This window comes from Hemicordylus capensis, chromosome 6, assembly GCF_027244095.1.
Source record: "Hemicordylus capensis ecotype Gifberg chromosome 6, rHemCap1.1.pri, whole genome shotgun sequence".
NCBI classification, from domain to species: domain Eukaryota; kingdom Metazoa; phylum Chordata; class Lepidosauria; order Squamata; family Cordylidae; genus Hemicordylus; species Hemicordylus capensis.
Genome location: NC_069662.1, coordinates 141,516,928 through 141,534,267, shown reverse-complemented (window position 1 = coordinate 141,534,267; position 17,340 = coordinate 141,516,928). Strand labels below are relative to the sequence as shown.

Here is a 17,340-nt window from a genome sequence, read left to right as displayed (position 1 = left end):
ATGACTCTTGTCTGCCAGAGAAGGCAGGTGAGCAATTGCCTTCCCTGGCAGACTTCCCCAGTGGTGGCATAAGGTCGTGTGAAAACCCCCCATGTCTGAACAGGGCTCATGTAAGGAGGTCTCCTGGTATACAGAGTTCAAGACAGGCCACACAGCTGGCTTCATGAGGAATCATTCCACAGCTAACAGGTCAGTGTGGATTTGCTCTGCGAAACAGAGCTTGAAGCTATCAGTATTTTAACAGCTTTCTGCTGGGGAAAGACGCTCTCTTTGTCGTTCTCTTGTAGAGCAACCATGACATGAGAGATCCTTGGATCTGTCCAAGTCTACGGATTCTGACAGCGTAAAACTTTGCTACAGCACACGAATCATTAACCTCAGCACAGCTGTCATGATGGAACTGTAAAGCTGCAAGATGCATCTGTCTTAAGCCAGAGTTGTCAAGCTTCATCACTGTGACTGGAGCCCCGTAGTACATAAGCACAGAGATGCTGAAGTGGTACTGAAAGGAGCCTTGGGGGGGCGGGGCGGGGGTGGAGTTGGCTTTTTCTTTTTCTCCCATACGCTTCTTGTGGTAGTAAGCACGGATTGTCCCCTTTGATAAGCAGGGTCCCCCTTGGTCTGCATTTGGGTGGGAGATGACACGTGAGTGCTGGAAGACATCCTCCTTAGGGGATAGGGCCGTGGCTCTGTGGTAGAGTAACTCCTTTGCATGCAGAAGGTCCCAGGTTCAATCCCTGGCAGCATCTCCAGGTAAGGCTGGCTGGGAGAGACTCCTGCCTGTAACCTTGGAGAGTCACTATCAGTCAGTGTAGACAATACTGAGCTACATGGAGCAATGGTCTGACTCAGTAGAAGGCAGCTCCCTATGTTTTTAAATAACCTTAACACCAAGAAAGGTTGGCTGCTCAGTTTATAGTGAAAAGCCCAATTGTGGCTGCTAAGCAGTCTGTTGAAAGGGCCTGGCATACCCAGGCATGATGATACATACTCTTTTTAATTGGCCAGTTGGTGTTCTTTGTTTTCCATTTAACGAGTTATCCTGAGCACAGTTTACACTGAGGCTGCTATAATGAGAGTCTTCAGTCTCAAGGCATCCTACACTTTATTATGCTGCCAACCGCAGAATTGTTTTAAGCCAAATGCATCAATGTCTGTAAAGAAACACAAATATTGCATTCATTTTTATCATCCCCAGCAGCCAAGGGCCCTGTCACCATCTACATAACAGACAGCCAATAACCCAGCCACACGACACCCTGAAGTCAATTCATCCATTCTATGAAGAGAAATCTGCAAAATTCAGCAGGATCGCTCGCCCACTTGAAATCCCGAGGGAAAGCAATAGAGGATAATAGCGAAAAGTAATGCTACTTTTTGCTCTGCCCTCCTCAGGATAAAGTCTGCAAACATTTTTCATCATGGTGCACATCCTTTCTACCCCAAAGACTATGAAGGACATAAGCAGCCCACAAACCAAACTGTACATCCATTTTAGTTGAGGTTATGCTTAGCCGTTTGAAGACAAGATCCCATCACAAGCCCTGATTCCTCTAGCTCTTTAATTGCAAAAAGGAAGGGAAGATGCTGTTGAACAAGCAGCTGGGGATTTCTTTGGGGTACCAAACAACTATCACTGCAAGCTTCCACACATAATTTTTCAGAATCTTTAGGATGTGCCTAAACTTACGTCAACACCTAAAACGAAAAGCTGGGCATTCAGCCCACTTGCCAACTGGCAAGTGTTCAAAAGCAATCTGAAATCTATGTTTTAGGAAGATAGCAGGTGAATGCATGCCTTTGCCAAACGTTCTTCTAGTTCAATTTTGGGTCAAAAGCAGTGCTTTCAGCAGGGAAGAAATGTTACCCCCCAAAACACTTGTGACAATGTTCACCTTTGCCTGTTTGCTGCCCCATCTGCCAGTGCTCCAACAATTTTTTTGGGGGGAGGGGCGTGTTCTGATTTAAGGTCGCATCTGTTTTTTCCTGTGGACAAAAAACATCATGTGGACAATGCCAGCCAATTGAGGATCACATAATGAATGGAATACTGTAACAGCACTACATAGCCAATCGGATTTGACAACATGCTGAAGTCTGAGAGGACAAGTGCTGTCAGTTCAGAGTAAGGGCAATGCTTCTTTAATAGGTGAGCACTTTTGAACATTCACCAAAAACAACAACAAAAAGCATTTCTCTACCAACAGAGTTGACTTTTGAGTCTGTTGAAAAAGCAGGCTATGCTTTCAATACTTTCAAAAGCAGGATATACTTGCTGCTTGCAGCCCAAGCACACACAGAGTTGATCGCCTAGAATGCCCAACTAATGGTGGATTCACCCAATGCACTGCGCTCGTCACGTGGTGTATTGTGGGATATCTGGAGGCTGGGACTCATTTTCCCAGCCTTCAGAGATCCACGCTGCATGAAGCAGCATACATCGTGTCGAAGCACAAGCCACACTCCACACAATGAAATAATGACTGGGGGTGGGGGAGAGTTCATCCCTGCCTCCCCCACCCCACACCCTGGTGGTGGTCACTCCTCACCCTGTGGTGGTCATGTGTATAGGCTTATTATGTTCCATGACTATACAGAAGTCTGTACACTTGTACATATTTTTGTGTGAATGACTGTGCCTGCATTCATTTTTAAAACGAACCTGGTTACAGGCTTCTTGAAGCACAGGATACACACAGAAAGTGTACTTGCTGTACCTGTGTTCCATATAACATATGAAAAACTGCACTGGCATACGCATCTGTATCTGTGTGCACTGTATACTTGTATGAGTGTTGAACATAACATGTGATGAAGGCTGAAGTGTACAGCAATACCTGCATTCAACATGTGAATAAATGTACTTATGTTCAGATCTATACGTATGTGCACTGCACACAGATTGTACAAGTGTTGAACATAATGTATGAATAGGGCTATTTTCTACCAGTTTCTAGCTGGTCTGCAAGCCACCTAATGGCACAGTGGGAAAATACTTAACTAACAAGCAGAAGGTTGCTGGTTTGAATCCCTGCTGGTACCTATATTGGGCAGAAGCGATATAGGAAGATACTGAAAAGCATCATCTCATACTACGTGGGAGGAGGCAATGGTAAACCCCTCTTGTATTCTACCAAAGCAAACCACAGGGCTCTGTGGGCACCAGGAGTCAAAATCGACTTGACAGCACACTTTACCTTTACCTTAGCTGGTCTGGATTATTGCCCTGAAGATTTTGAATATTGTACTTTGATCTGGCAGATCAGAGTTTGAATATGTTCATTGGGAATGGGGTTAAAGCACTTTATTAGTAACTAGCCATTTTTCCCACTAGCCGACCAGCTGCTGACGTTTTTGCCCACCAGCTGGCCGCCACCGCCATTTTGTTTCCTGCCTTGTCCACTGCTTTTTTCTCCCCCCTGCTGGCAGCTGCTCATGAACTCTTGTGAGAGCTGCCACACACGGGATTAGCTATGGGAATGTCTTAGCGAATTAGAAAGATAGATAGATAGATAGATAGATAGATAGATAGATAGATAGATAGATAGATAGATAGATTAGAACAGAAAGATGCTACCGTGGGTGTCCCCGCACCCCCATGAAACCACATTCTTTTGTTACATGTGTGTAAGCATCACAGGTGTCTTCCTGAATTCCATGCTAGCCACCACAAAGATTTGCCTGGCAGAAGATATGGATTTTATCTCTCTATCTCCTGAAAAATAGCAATGCCATTGAATTTAACAGATAAACTGCTGTCAAATACATCAAGAAAACCACAAAGAGAATCTGTCTTGATACCTGATAGATAATCCTGCTACATAAAATGTTATTTCTAAGGAGAGGTCCAATAGCAACATTTACCTGACACAGCTTTTGTTAGATTTCCAAACAGGAGTTTGGAATGACAAAGGGATCCTATATGATCAAAGGGGGCTGCTTCAAAATGACTGGAGCTGTTTATGGTTAAGCTTTGCTCCCAACTATTAATAGTACAAGACATCCCACTGGATTACCTCAGTGAAAACTGATCTTTGAAATACACACAGACACACATGTACTCATCAAAATGCTTCCCGTTTCATGCCAAGTATGAAACAGAAAGTAGCCATTTGTGGAAGACATCGGGGCATTCAGAAAGAATACTCCTCTATCCATGCAAATAAGATTTAGCTTACCATTAGCCTGATTATAGAAATAGTTTCTTTTTTGAAGCAAAGCAAGATTGATTACTTGTGCCACAAAGAAACGATATTTAGATGGACAGATTTCCTGTTTAAATGTTAACAGTTCAACAGTTTCAAACAAACAATGGTCGACTGACATTCATTAGCTGAGTAGAGAGTCAGCCTTAGGGTAGCGAGCATGAATTGTCCCCTTTGCTATGCAGGGCTTGCCTTGGTTTGTACTTGGATGGGCTACTACATGTGAGCACTGTCTGCTGTAAGACATTCCCCTTTGGGGGCAGAGCATCTGTTTGCATGCAGGAGGTACCAGATTCGCTCCCTGGCAGAATCTCCAGGTAGGGCTGGGAAAGGCCCTTGTTTGAAACCCTGGAGAGCTTGTTTGAAACCCTGGAAAGTCAGCGCAGACAATACTGAGCTAGATGGACCAATGGTCTGACTCGGTATAAGGCAACATCCTACGTTCCTATGTCCTCTCCACTCCTGCCACCTCTCTTCCTGCTTCTTCCAAGGGCACGTTCTGCCCACCTCACCAGCCCTACCTCCTGGACCAGAGTCCACAAGACACCACCCCTCTTCCCTCCTCATTTCCCCTTGCCACCCCTCTTTCTCCTCCCCCCGACCCCTTGGACAGAGCCCACAGAGCAATTCAGGCAGCCAGTGGCTGCTGTTGGAGTAGCAGTGGTGACTGACCCTGAGTGGGAGGGGCAGCTGGATGCATAGGAACAGAGGAAGCTGCCTATAGACCTCTCCAATTGATTTTCGCCATTGGTCTGTCTAGAAGAAGCTGTTCTCTTTAATACCCCAGGTTCAAGCTGTTTAGTTCCTTAAAGGTAATTACCTGTACTTGGTATTTCTACCAGAAATTTATCAGCAGCCAATGTAATGTTTCCAAAACTGGAGTACATAGGAACATAGGAAGCTGCCGTATACTGAGTCAGACCATTGGTCCATCTCGCTCAGTATTGTCTATCCAGACTGGCAGCAGCTTCTCCAAGGATGCAGGCAGGAGTCTCTCTCATTCCTATCTTGGAGATGCTGGGGTGGGCTGGGTAGTTGGAACCTAGATGCTCTTCCCAGAGCGGCTCCATCCCCTAAGGGGAATATCTTACAGTGCTCACACGTCAAGTCTCCCATTCATATGCAACCAGGGAGGACCCTGCTTACCTAAGGGGACAAGTCATGCTTGCTACCACAAGACCAGTTCACCTCTCTACACATTGCTATAATAAAAGCAGTGGTGGTGGGCGGGAGGATGGACAAGCAGAGCATGCCCCAGGAGGAAAAGGGGAGAGAAAGGAATAGAGGAGAGGGTGGTGTCTTGGCCAGCGGGTGGAGAAAGAGAAGGAAAAGAGAAGAAGACGAGCACTGAGGAGAAAAGAGCGACAACGTCTTCATGCTCCACCCAGGGGTGGGCCGATGAGGTGGAGGCTGGGCCAGTGGCATGGGGCAGCCCTTCCCTGCTTGCCTCAAGCGGCCAAATGCCTTGAGTTGCCACTGATTCTAGAATAGGGCCGAAATCAACAGCTCATTGTTCAGATGATCTAACTGGTTGCTTCTGAACGGCTCCTGCAAATCTCATATGATCTGCACACAGCCCATAAATACAAAGGTAATATAGACATGCTTGCACGGGTTGTTAACCCTCCAGGGGTGGCTTGTAGTCTTGGGAATCAGCACCAGTCTTGAAAGCAATTGTGGGGGCTAGAGATTTTAATGGCTTGGTACTGTGAAAACTACTGTGGGGGGGGCAACTTCCAGGAATAGCTTCAGTCAAAGCTGACACTATAATGGTGGTATGTAGGTTTGCAGAAGCACTCTTAAGGAGGCTCTATATTTAGCTGGACACTGATGAAGACAACTGGCCCACAATGTAAAATTATTGTATTTATTCTGCATATTTATAAATCACCTTTCAGTAACAAGGCTCAGAGCGGCATACAGTTCAGCACAAGGGATGTGATTAAAAAAAATTCTTATAAAACAAAGCAATAAAACCACAGAAACAGCCAAAGTCATTAAAATCCAGCAGAAAGCCATAAAATAGCATTAAAACAAGCTATAAAATAGGCTGGAAATACCCAGCACTTCGTATAGTAATATAGTACAGTGATTATAATAAAGTGTGTGAGCTGCCCTGAGAGCACTTATGTGAAGGACGGAATATAAATTTATTAAATAAAACATATAAATATATAATAAATGGGAAAGGGTCCGTGAGTTACATAAGGGAGAAGTTCACAAGTTTGGGTCTGCAGGCATTATTGGACTACAACTCCAATCACCCCCAGACACAATGTGGAACGATCAGATTTGTAGACTAATATTAGGGGATCCAATTTTGAGAACCCCTAACATAAGGTAATGAAGCCCCCACTCTGGATTCTCTGGAACAGAACAGAAGATAATTCTAGAAACGACACCTCCGGAAGAAGCAGACCCCTCCATTTTTTTAACACACAGCTCCAAAATGTTCAGGTCCTGCGTATCATCAGGATCCTTGCACACCTCATTACTTATGGGGGTTCTGTTCCTCACCTAATACCACAAGTAACAAAACTGCAAGTAACAAGGCATCATGCCTATGGGAAATGGGGGTTAGGTTTTAAAACAGATTAATAGGTAAATAGGTTAGAGTTTAAAAACAGCTTTAAAAGTGAAATTGTTTACTGTACTGTGCTCCGTGGGGTCTGCATGTGCCCACGAATGCACCCAAAGGCGCAAAACACCCCTCCCAAAGAGCAAAAAACCACAGGAAAAATGCATTTAAAAGAAAGAAAGAAAGAAAGAAAGAAAGAAAGAAAGAAAGAAAGAAAGAAAGAAAGAAAGAAAGAAAGAAAGAGAAAGAAGCCACAAAATGGCTCCTGCAGACAAAATGGTGGCCCAAAGTGACCTCTGTGGTCACTTCCGGCCCTCTAGGAACTGCAGATACATGGGTGTTAACTCTTTCATATCCACGGATAATAAAAACGGGTGTCAAGTATACACCCATGGATATGCAAAACTGCAGATGGTGAGTCTGTGAATAGCAAGGTTTCTCTGCTGTGTTCCCCCTAAGACATGCGCATGTGTGCACACATATACATTTTTGATGTCTGCTCAGTTAATTTTAGACACCACTCAGATTGAATCAGGAAGGACCCACTCTGAATGCATGTGCGCGCACACTTCCTTGGTACTGCCACCCAGAACAAAATTCATTCAGCACACAGATGAAAAAAATCAGGGATCACTGTTTCCCTGTATTCTTAATTCATGCCAATTAGAGTGCTTAGATGAACATGAGAAAACAGGAGGTCTGCTAGAAACAGGAGGAGAATCTTGAAATGGATGGTCCCATTAGGTGGAAAAATGTTCAATGCTAATGAAAAGGTCTGAGGGCGGGGAGAATGCCACTGCGGGCTTGTTGTGGCATCCGAGCTGAGTCAGGTTGGGCTGACCAGTGCTCTTCCCCTTTCTCTCCATGCTGTATGGACAGAGATACACAGAGACAACCAACGAAGAAAAAACCTACATATCCAGCAGCACTTCGGGATACAAACATATTTATATTCCACCCTTCTATTTTTGTCAAAATACTCAAGGTGGTTAACAGCTTTGAGGAGGGGAGCTGGTCTTGTGGTAGCAAGCAAGGATCATCCCATTTGCTAAACAGGGTCCACCTTGGTTTGCATTTGGATGGGTGACCACATTTGGGTGCTGTAGAGAATGGGGTCCATAGCTCAGTGGAAGAGCAGAAGGTCTCAGGATCACTCTCTGGCATCTCCAGGTATAGTAGGGCTGGGAGATACTTTTGTCTAAAACTGTGGAGAGTCGCTGCCAGTCAGTGTAGACAATACTGAGCTAGATGGACCAATGGTCAGTCTTGGTATAAGACAGCTTCCTATGTACAACAGAGGAAGTTGCCATATACTGAGTCAGACCATTGGTCTATCTAGCTCAATATTGTCTACACAGACTGGCAGTGGTTTCTCGAAGGTTGCAAGCAGGAATCTCTCTCAGCCCTATTTTGGAGATGCCAGGGAGGGAACTTGGAGCCTTCTGCTCTTCCAAGAGTGGCTCCATCCCCTGAAGGGAATATCTTCCAGTGCTCACACATCAAGTCTCCCATTCATATGCAACCAGGGCAGATCCTGCTTAGCTAAGGGGACAAGTCAAGCTTGCTACCACAAGACCAGCTCTCCTGTTAAACATGTTAAACATAAAAATAAAACCAAATAAATGTAATATAATGCAGTGGAAAATTAAACATATAGCTTAAAGCAAACCAGCAGCAGACAGAAACATGACACCAGCAACAGTAGCAGCCATTCTGGAAGATATATTGAAAGCTTAGAGGAAGAAGATTTGTTTGCATGGCATCTTGGTTGGATTGCAGATGCATCCTGATTCACTCACCACCAGTCATATGGCAACTATGCCTAGAAATTCACACATAAAAGTGCCCATGACTTCAGAACAAAAAAAGAGAATGCCATGCACTGCATAACTCCCTGTCTCCCTTTTGTGGGACCGCTTCCTGCATGTCCGGTTTTGTGCTAAACAAGGAAGGTCTTTCGCAGAAGTCGCAGCCACTAGGTTGAGATTGGAAACAACCTGGATGCAGCTGGAAACATTTCCAAGCAAGAATGAGGCAAACGCCTAGGAAGCAAAGCATGTGACTGCCAGAGAAAACTGGCTAAATCAGGTTTGGTTTCATGGCATCTTTCCACTTATTATTTGCCTTCAGCCTTAGGAAAAATCAGACAAGAGCAAACTTGAAAGGTTCTTCTCCCAAGAGAAAATATCACCCATTTCTCCTCTTCTAACATGTGCATGCCAAACCCATTATTAAAAACCTCAGTGATCCCTGCCATGTGGCAGTGACTCACTTTCATTAGAGACATGTGCTTTGTCGTTCCAAGGCTCCTCAATGTCTTGTATTACACGGCACAGGCCTGGTCTGTAGCGACGACGGTTTCAGTTTGTGTCACCCAGTTGTGGCTACACAGCACTTGCCACTTCAACACGAGCCAGCGTGGTGTAGTGGCTAGAGTGCTGGACTAGGACCGGGGAGACCTGAGTTCAAATCTCCATTCAGCCATGAAACTAGCTGGGTGACTCTGGGCCAGTCACTTCTCTCTCAGCCTAACCTACTTCACAGGGTTGTTGTGAAAGAGAAACTCAAGTATGTAGTACACCGCTCTGGGCTCCTTGGAGGAAGAGCGGGATATAAATGTAATAATAATAATAATAATAATAATAATAATAATACCACAGCAGCACAAAGAGACCCGTATTGGTCATGCCCTGGAATGCACTGGTTAAAAAGTCAAGTGCTACTTTTGCTACACAAAGAAAGCTACTCCAGTATGACTGCAATGGGACATGAAAGCTATTTATCTGCAGGCCTCTTATCTCTGCTTTTTGGTGTCTGTGTGGAAGGACTCCATCACACATTACTTTTTTAGGCGAATACCTACAATATGCCAAAACATTCCACAGGGCGAGAGTGACACGGTGAGATACTACAAATCCACTTGCCAGTGGCCAGTGCCCCTGGCCTTCAGGTGAGCAGGATCCTCAGCACCAAACAGATCTCATCACTAGAAGTCTCATATCTGCAGCCATTTCTGAGAGGGCAAGGTGGATGGACTTGATTACGACAACAATGAATGCACCACTGAGAGACATTAAAGGCCAGGTTGAAGACAGCTTATCCTGGAGAGAATCTATCTAGGTGGTCGCTAAGAGTTGACACCAACTTGACGGCACTTAATCACTCACTCACTCACTCACTCACTCAATCAATCAAGAAACTGCAGGAATTCCTTTCTGAGCAGTATCTGATCCCTGGACCCACTTCTTTCAATCCCAGCCAAGAATAATGGCGAATGTCCAGATTAAGTTACTCAACAGTACTTCTCAGGAACTACTCAAAAGGCCCACTTAATTTCAATAGGACTACAAGAGTGAATTAGTCTGGATGTCAACCACAAAGCCCAGTAACTGCTTTATAATACTCAGTGGTATGAACACCTGGTCACTTTTAGGAGTTTGGAATAAGAATGGTCATTGTTTTCTGCCAATAAAGCTATTCTTTTTGCTTTGCTTTTTATGAGAATACTTGAGAACACAGTCAACTTAATTTTAAATCAACTTGACTTTAAACTACTTTGAGGCTATTCACACGGGTGTTTAAAACTGGGCTAAGGGAGCCCAGCCCGGTTGTGCACGCAGGTGTGAACCGGCTGGGATCGGGATTGGCTCCATGGCGGCAAACCCATCTAAACAGCCACTCTACGGAACAAAGTTAAGGGCGCGAGTGCTCTCTTAACCTTGTTTTTTTTTGCTTTTGTGGCAGCCATGGCTGCCATCTGTGGGGAGCCCCGGGAGGGGAAGGGGATCCCCATGATGCACCGTGAACCCGCGCAGTGCCTCCTGGTATGGGCTGGGCCAACACATCCTGGCCCCCGGCCCTCCTCACTGCCTTGAAGCATGTCATAGGGACATAGGAAGCTGCCATACACTGAGTCAGACTATTGGTCTATCTAGTTCAGTATTGTCTTCACAGACTGGCAGCAGCTTCTCCAAGGTTGCAGGCAGGAATCTCTCTCAGCCCTATCTTGGAGAAGCCACGGAGGGAACTTGAAACCTAGATGCTCTTCCCAGAGTGGCTCCATCCCCTGAGGGGAATATCTTGCAGTGCTCACACATCAAGTCTCCCATTTATATGTAACCAGGGCAGACCCTGCTTAGCCAAGGGGACAAGTCATGCCTGCTACCACAAGACAGCTCTTGTGTCTGTGCGTGCAGGGAGCACATCCAGCAATGCAAGCTGGATTGTCTGTGGAGAAGGTCGGTTTTTACACGCCTTCCCTGAAGCCTGCTCTGGAGCCCTTCTCATGGATCGTCAGAAGGGGCTCTTTGTGCACTTCTTCCCACAGACTCTTAATATTGAGATATATCACAGAGGTCATTAAATCCCTATTTTAAAATGCACATGCTTTCATAAAGCTCAATTAAACCCCAATGCAATCATTATCTGTTTTTTCTTCTTCTAAGTAGCAAACATTAAGGAGTCTATTTTGGGCTGCTGAAAATAGCTCCTATTTGGCAATCATTAAAAAGTCAAATTAGATCCATAGAGAAAACTATGACCTTAATGTACATTAAGTGTGGAAGATCAAGTTTCTTATGATGATGATGATAATCATCATCAATCTCTTAAAGGAAATTTTTATATAAACTCTTACAAACGTTCTTATATTAGACCGCTTGGTACGTACATCGGACATTTTATGAACACATAGTCATCCTAGACCAACAAGCCTAGACCAACCCATGCTCTAATGGCATGAACATCATTGTCCATTACATGTCATTTTTTTGGAGCTCAGTTGGAGCTGCCATACCTAGAACTATCCCTGTAAAACAAAGGTTCCCCTGCCACCCGCCATTATCCACTTCTTTCTAGTGGGTTTCAGGGGTGGTATGCTCACAAAGCTCTTGTATGCCCCTAAGTCCCCCTCTCCAGGTCACCATCAGTACAAATGAGAAGGATAATGAAATGGCTACGTAGGGCTGCCTGTCTATGTAGTCTGGAAACTTCAGGTAGTACAAAACTTGGCAGTTAGGCTGGTCTCGGAGACGACTCATAGAGACCTTATTACTGGAGAGAGCTAGTCTTGTGGTAGCAAGCATGACTTGTCCCCTTAGCTAAGCAGGGACTGCCCTGGTTGCATATGAATGAGAGACTTGATGTGTGAGCACTGGAAGATATTCCCCTCTGGGAAGAGCATCTAGGTTCCAAGTTCCTTCCCAAGCATCTCCAAGATAGGGCTGAGAGAGACTCCTGCCGGCAACCTTGGAGACGCTGCCAGTCTGTGAAGACAATATGAGCTAGATAGACCTATGGTCTGACTCAGTATGTGGCAGTTTCCTATGTTCCTATGACATGCTTCAAGGCAGCGAGGAGGCTGGGGGCCAGGATGTTCCTCTGTACTCCAGTGTTGAAAGCATTGCATTGGCTGCTGATAAATTTCTGGGAGAAATACCCAGTACTGGTAATTACCTTTAAGGCCCTAAACAGCTTGAGCCTGGGGTATTTAAGAGAACAGCATCTTCTAAAGAGATCCCTTCTTCTAGACAGACCTTTAAATGGCTTGAGCCTGGGGTGTTAAAGAGAACAGCTTCTTCTAGCAGTAGCAATAGCAATAGCACTTACATTTATATACCGCTCTATAGCCGGAGCTCTCTAAGCAGTTTACAATGATTTAGCATATTGCCCCCAACATTCTGGGTACTCATTTTACCGACCTTGGAAGGATGGAAGGCTGAGTCAACCTTGAACCCCAGGTCAGGATCGAACTTGTAACCTTCTGGTTACAGGGCGGCAGTTTTACCACTGCGCCACCAGGGGCTCATTCTAGACAGACCAATTCCTAAAATCAATTGGAGAGGTCTATTTACAGCTGCCATTGGTTTGGTTGGTGGCTTATCAAAAACAGGTATTCTCCTGAGATATGGAAGGCACTTCCCACCAAGGGGTCTGGTTTTTCACCAGTCTTTAAGAGGGGCTTGAAAACAGATCTCTTCACCCAGGCGTTTGGAGATATTCAATCTAATCTGTTTTTTAACTGTCTTGATGGTGTCTTAATTGTTCTTAATTTTAAAGTGGAGTTTTTAAAAACTTCTTTACGCCACCTAGAGATTGGTTGTACGACACAGTATATAATTGTAATAAATAAATATTGCAACTAAGCTAAGCAACACACAACTAACTTGTAGAGAGTAAGAGAGGAACAGCCTCTAGCCTCAGGTCGCTGCACACACAGGGGCTATTCTGATGATCGGCAAAAATCGGGCTAGGAGAGCCTAGCCCGATTTTTGCCAATCGTAAGCACCACCGGGCTCGGCTGCAAGCCCGGTGGTTCTCAAGCAGTTAACCTGCTCAAGTACCTCTCCCCTTAGCCCGCAAACCTGGGTTATTTGATCATGAGTAGCCACGGCTACTCACGAGGAGACCCCCGGAGGGGAGGGAGAAAACTGCCTCCCAGCTCCAGGGGTCTCGCCATCATGGCCTGCGCGCTTGCGCAGGCCATGTTGGAGCTTGCAGGAGCCCCCGCTCCCCCCCAGCCCCCGCTGGCTCCATCATGGAGCCGGCAATCGTGTGGGCGGCCAATCCAGCCACCCAGGGCTCCCTCCCCAATCATGAGCGGGCTTAGCCCACTCCCCCCACTCACTCGAAAAAACCGGGTCTCACCGATCGTGGGACCTGGCTCACAGATCACATGCACCAAACCACATGCACCAAGTAGCAAAGGTTGCTGGGCTGCTACATCACAACCTTGGAGAGTCACTGCCAGTCAGTATAGACAATCCTGGGCTAATGGTACAAGGCAGCTCCCAATGTACATTACATATATGCTACAGTGTGCACAGAATGTAGCATCAAGGCTTATATACAAACAAGAAATTCACTGAGGACATTCACACAATCAAAAACGGTGTTCTACCTGGGTTTGGGTGCTGTGTGTGCCCCCAATTTTTGCTTGTGTGGAAGCAAGGTTAGAGGAAGACCTGGGTAGAAGTGATTATGTGGAAGCAAGGTAGGAGGAAAAGGTACCCAGGTTTTTCTGTAACCTTGCTTCCACACAATCACTTCTACCCAGATTTTCCTCCTACCTTGCTTTCACACAACCAAAAATTGGGAGCACACACAGCTCCCAAACCTGGGTAGAACACAGTTTTTGATTGTGTGAATGACCTCTATGGACCGGGTCTCACGATCCGTGGGACCTGGTTCGGGGGCGGTAAGCGGGAAGAGCGGGCTAAGCCCGCTCTCCCCACTCATGAGCAGAGAGGGAGCCCTGGGCGGTCAGATCGGTTGCCCACACAATTGCCGGCTCTGAGACGGAGCCAGCCAGGGCTGGGGCGCTCGGGGGCCACGCGAGTGAGCAGGGCATACTGGGGAGATCCTTGGAGCTGGGAGGCGGCATTTTGCCTCCCCTCTGGGGGTCTACTCATGAGCAGGTGCGGCACAAAGGCACGCCACAGCTACTCACAATAATTAAAACCAGGTTTGCAGAGCGCTCGGTCTGCAAACCTGGTTTCAAGGCAGGGGTTCTCATTTGGGTTACCCGCTCTAGACCCAGAGGACTCGGCTGCAAGCCTGGTGGTTCTTACAATCGGCAAAAATCAGGCTAGGCTCTCCTAGCCCAATTTTTGCCGATTGTCTGAATAGCCCCGTTATGTATTATAAGTATGGAGGCAGCCATACTTAGAGCCATCAAGACTTTCTTTCCCCTTCCAAGGCATGGTTTGCTCAGAGGGTGGAGGCAGCAGGTCTTCTCTGGCTGCTGCTTCTGTTCTTGTATCCTTTCTCCTCGCAGCTGGTTCTGGAAATAGGAGGGACTTATTCACAAGTCCCTTCCCGTCCCCAAATTCCACCCCAATGGCCACACTCAGTTCCTGCAACTATCTCTGAGTCTGGCCCAGCTGGGGCGGGAGAGAGCAGAGTCTTCCCCAGTTGGTGCCTGGATCAGTGGTCACTAAGTGGGGGGGGGGGGTGTCAGCCAGGGAGGCTACCAGTATGCTACAGAGCATGGGCACATATGTGTGCACACTGAAAGCTGAATAGGGAGTGGTGCAGCAGGGAAAGGTGGTCGTTTGGGCCATTTGCCTATCAATCCATACCAAGCATGGGGTGAGCTTGGGGGCAGCCCAGGGACAGGCTGCCTCTGCCTGCCTTCTTAGCTGCCCCACCACTGTACTCCCACACTCATCACACCCCTTGTGCTGGCGTCAGACACATGTCGATGCAAGGGGGCATGGCCCTTCGGTCCTTCCCAGCCAGTGAACAAAGTGCCAGCACCAGCTGGGTGTTATTTCTCTCCTGAGTGACAGAGAGAAAGAAAAGCACCCAGCCAGCAAACAAGGTGCTCACCAGCTAGAAGGGGCCAATGGGTTGCATCCGTCTCTCCCAGCAGCGAGCACCTTGTCCGGAGTGGGTGAGGGGCCATGCATTGTACTCCCAGCCCGCGAGTGCTTCATTTGCTGGCTGGGTGTGGAAGGGGGGGCAAGGGGAGTGCCCTGGGGGAGGCACCTTCATAAAGTGGTGATTCTCTTTATTTAGCAGGGGGAAAGCAACTGGCCCTATCCATCCCCAGGACAGCATCCCTCCAGTGGCTGTTGCTGGTGTCTCTCTTATGTTGCTTTTTTAGATTGTGAGCCCTTTAGGGACAGGGTGCCATTTAATTTAATTTAATTATTTATTTACATTTATGTAAATATTGATATACCATTTTCATTGATATACCACCAACGGGATTAGCCACAGGTATGCCTTAGAGAATTAGATAAGATAGATAGGTAGACAGATAGACAGTCTTCAGTTTCACACCTGTAACATTCTGAGCTTCCTGGGGTGTTTAAATACAGCAGGGCTTACATGCGAGTTTGATCTTTCCATCTGGAAAGAAAGTGCAAATTGTAGCATGGGAAAATATGTACACAGTCATCTGTGCTAAGCAATGATTCAAAAGTGACCTATTAATCAATTATCTAGATAACAGCAAAGGTAGCCTCCTGAGTCTCATTACCTACAACCAAAAAGGTTAACGGGTTGCATTTTAAATTGATTTAAAGAGAAGCCTCTGCCACGGTGTGGGCACGAAGGAGCATAATATTTAGATCATTAGTGCCCAAAACATAAATTATACAGCTGAAAATAGTTTTTAAATGTATGAGTAGTAGTTCAGAATACTTTCTTATCAAAGAAACAAATTGCTGGATCAAAACCTTTGGGGAGGATTGGGATGAAGTGTTAAAACAATACCACATCCCAACACCTTGGGTAAATGTGAAAAATATGGAAAATACCTAAACTCCCTTTGTGTTCAGTGGGGCTTTTTCCCCAAGTGAGGGGGCAGAGGGTTTGCAGCTTAAATGTACTGCTATGAATTTAGTTTTCCAATTCAGCCAATCAAGTAAGACACGGATCTACAGATCCCAAGTGCCAGCTTGCCATGGTGGCTGGGAATGTAAGAATGGAGCCAGGTGATGGACAGATGCAACCAGGAAGCTTTTCACACGGGGCTTTTAAAGCCCTTTAACTCCTGCGGAATGGAGGGGATGCATTCACATATCAGCTAGATTTACCCCAAAGTCCCTGCGAGTTATCAGGGAGCATTCCAGACACCATTTTTCACTGTGCATTAGAGTGTAACCCAATTTAAATCCGGGGTAAAAAAATCCACTATTTGTGTTGGGTTTTGGGGACAACTTTGAGTTTGCAGTAAAGCCTCCCCCATAAAATCACGGTAAAACGTGCTGTGTGTAAAAGCCCCAGGAGGAAGAGTGAGAAAGCAAGGTGGAATGGGGTGCTCCCTCCTCCTGATCATGTTAGTCCATCACCTCCCTAATGCTAACAGGAGGAGAAGTGTACAAGCCAGGCAGACGCAAACAAGATGAAGGGTCTGCCCCCACCCCATGGAGTGGAAGGCGTCACTGGGGGTGAGTGGTGTCCCCCCCCTCCCGCTCATGCAGCAGAGGGATTTACATACCTGCCAACATGTCCCTATTTCCACATTCACCTGAATGGGAAAATAGGGACATGTTGGCAGGTATGGATTTGCTGCTGGTTAGAGGGCAAGTCCCCATCCCCCATCCAGAGGGCAATCTGAGTCCTAAATTTTGGGGCTGGCTCCTTCAGCTGGCTCTGACAGCTAAATTTTGTTGAGGCCTGCTAATTACACTATCCAACCCCAGCTAGCATGTACCTTAGATTTCTTTTTAAATTGTGAGCCCTTTTGAGACAGGGAGCCATCTTTGTTTAAACCACTTTGAGAACTTTTGTTGAAGAGCAGTATATAAACGTAGTAGTAGTAGTAGTAGTAGTAGTACTATGGAATGGAATGGAATCTTTATTTCTGTCACTGACCAGACAAAAATACAACACAACAGATAAGTAGTAATCTCCAGCAATCATGACTCTGCCAGTACTTTCTTACAAAACACCATTTACACTATAACAATATATATAGTACAGTCAACACGCATGATTTTATCAATTGCTTGCTTACACAGCTTTCAATGTGGCAAAATTTTGCTACCTTGGTGGAAACGTTAATATCACTGTCAGCCAAACGGAGAGACACATAAAAGGCTGATGGCC

At 46.1% G+C, this 17,340-nt stretch overlaps 1 protein-coding gene across 15 annotated transcripts in view; it reads right to left on the bottom strand.

Annotated features, from left to right (window-relative positions):
* The window catches only part of KIAA1217 (KIAA1217 ortholog), a 576,411-nt gene that overhangs the window by 197,898 nt on the left and 361,173 nt on the right, over positions 1–17,340 (bottom strand). Inside the window, exon 2 of one of the 15 annotated variants that reach the window (XM_053262274.1) lies at positions 992–1,154. The exons of the other annotated variants lie outside the window; for them this stretch is intronic. The gene's annotated coding sequence lies outside the window, so the exon portion shown is untranslated. The remainder of the gene's footprint in view (positions 1–991; positions 1,155–17,340) is intronic. 15 annotated transcript variants of the gene reach the window in all.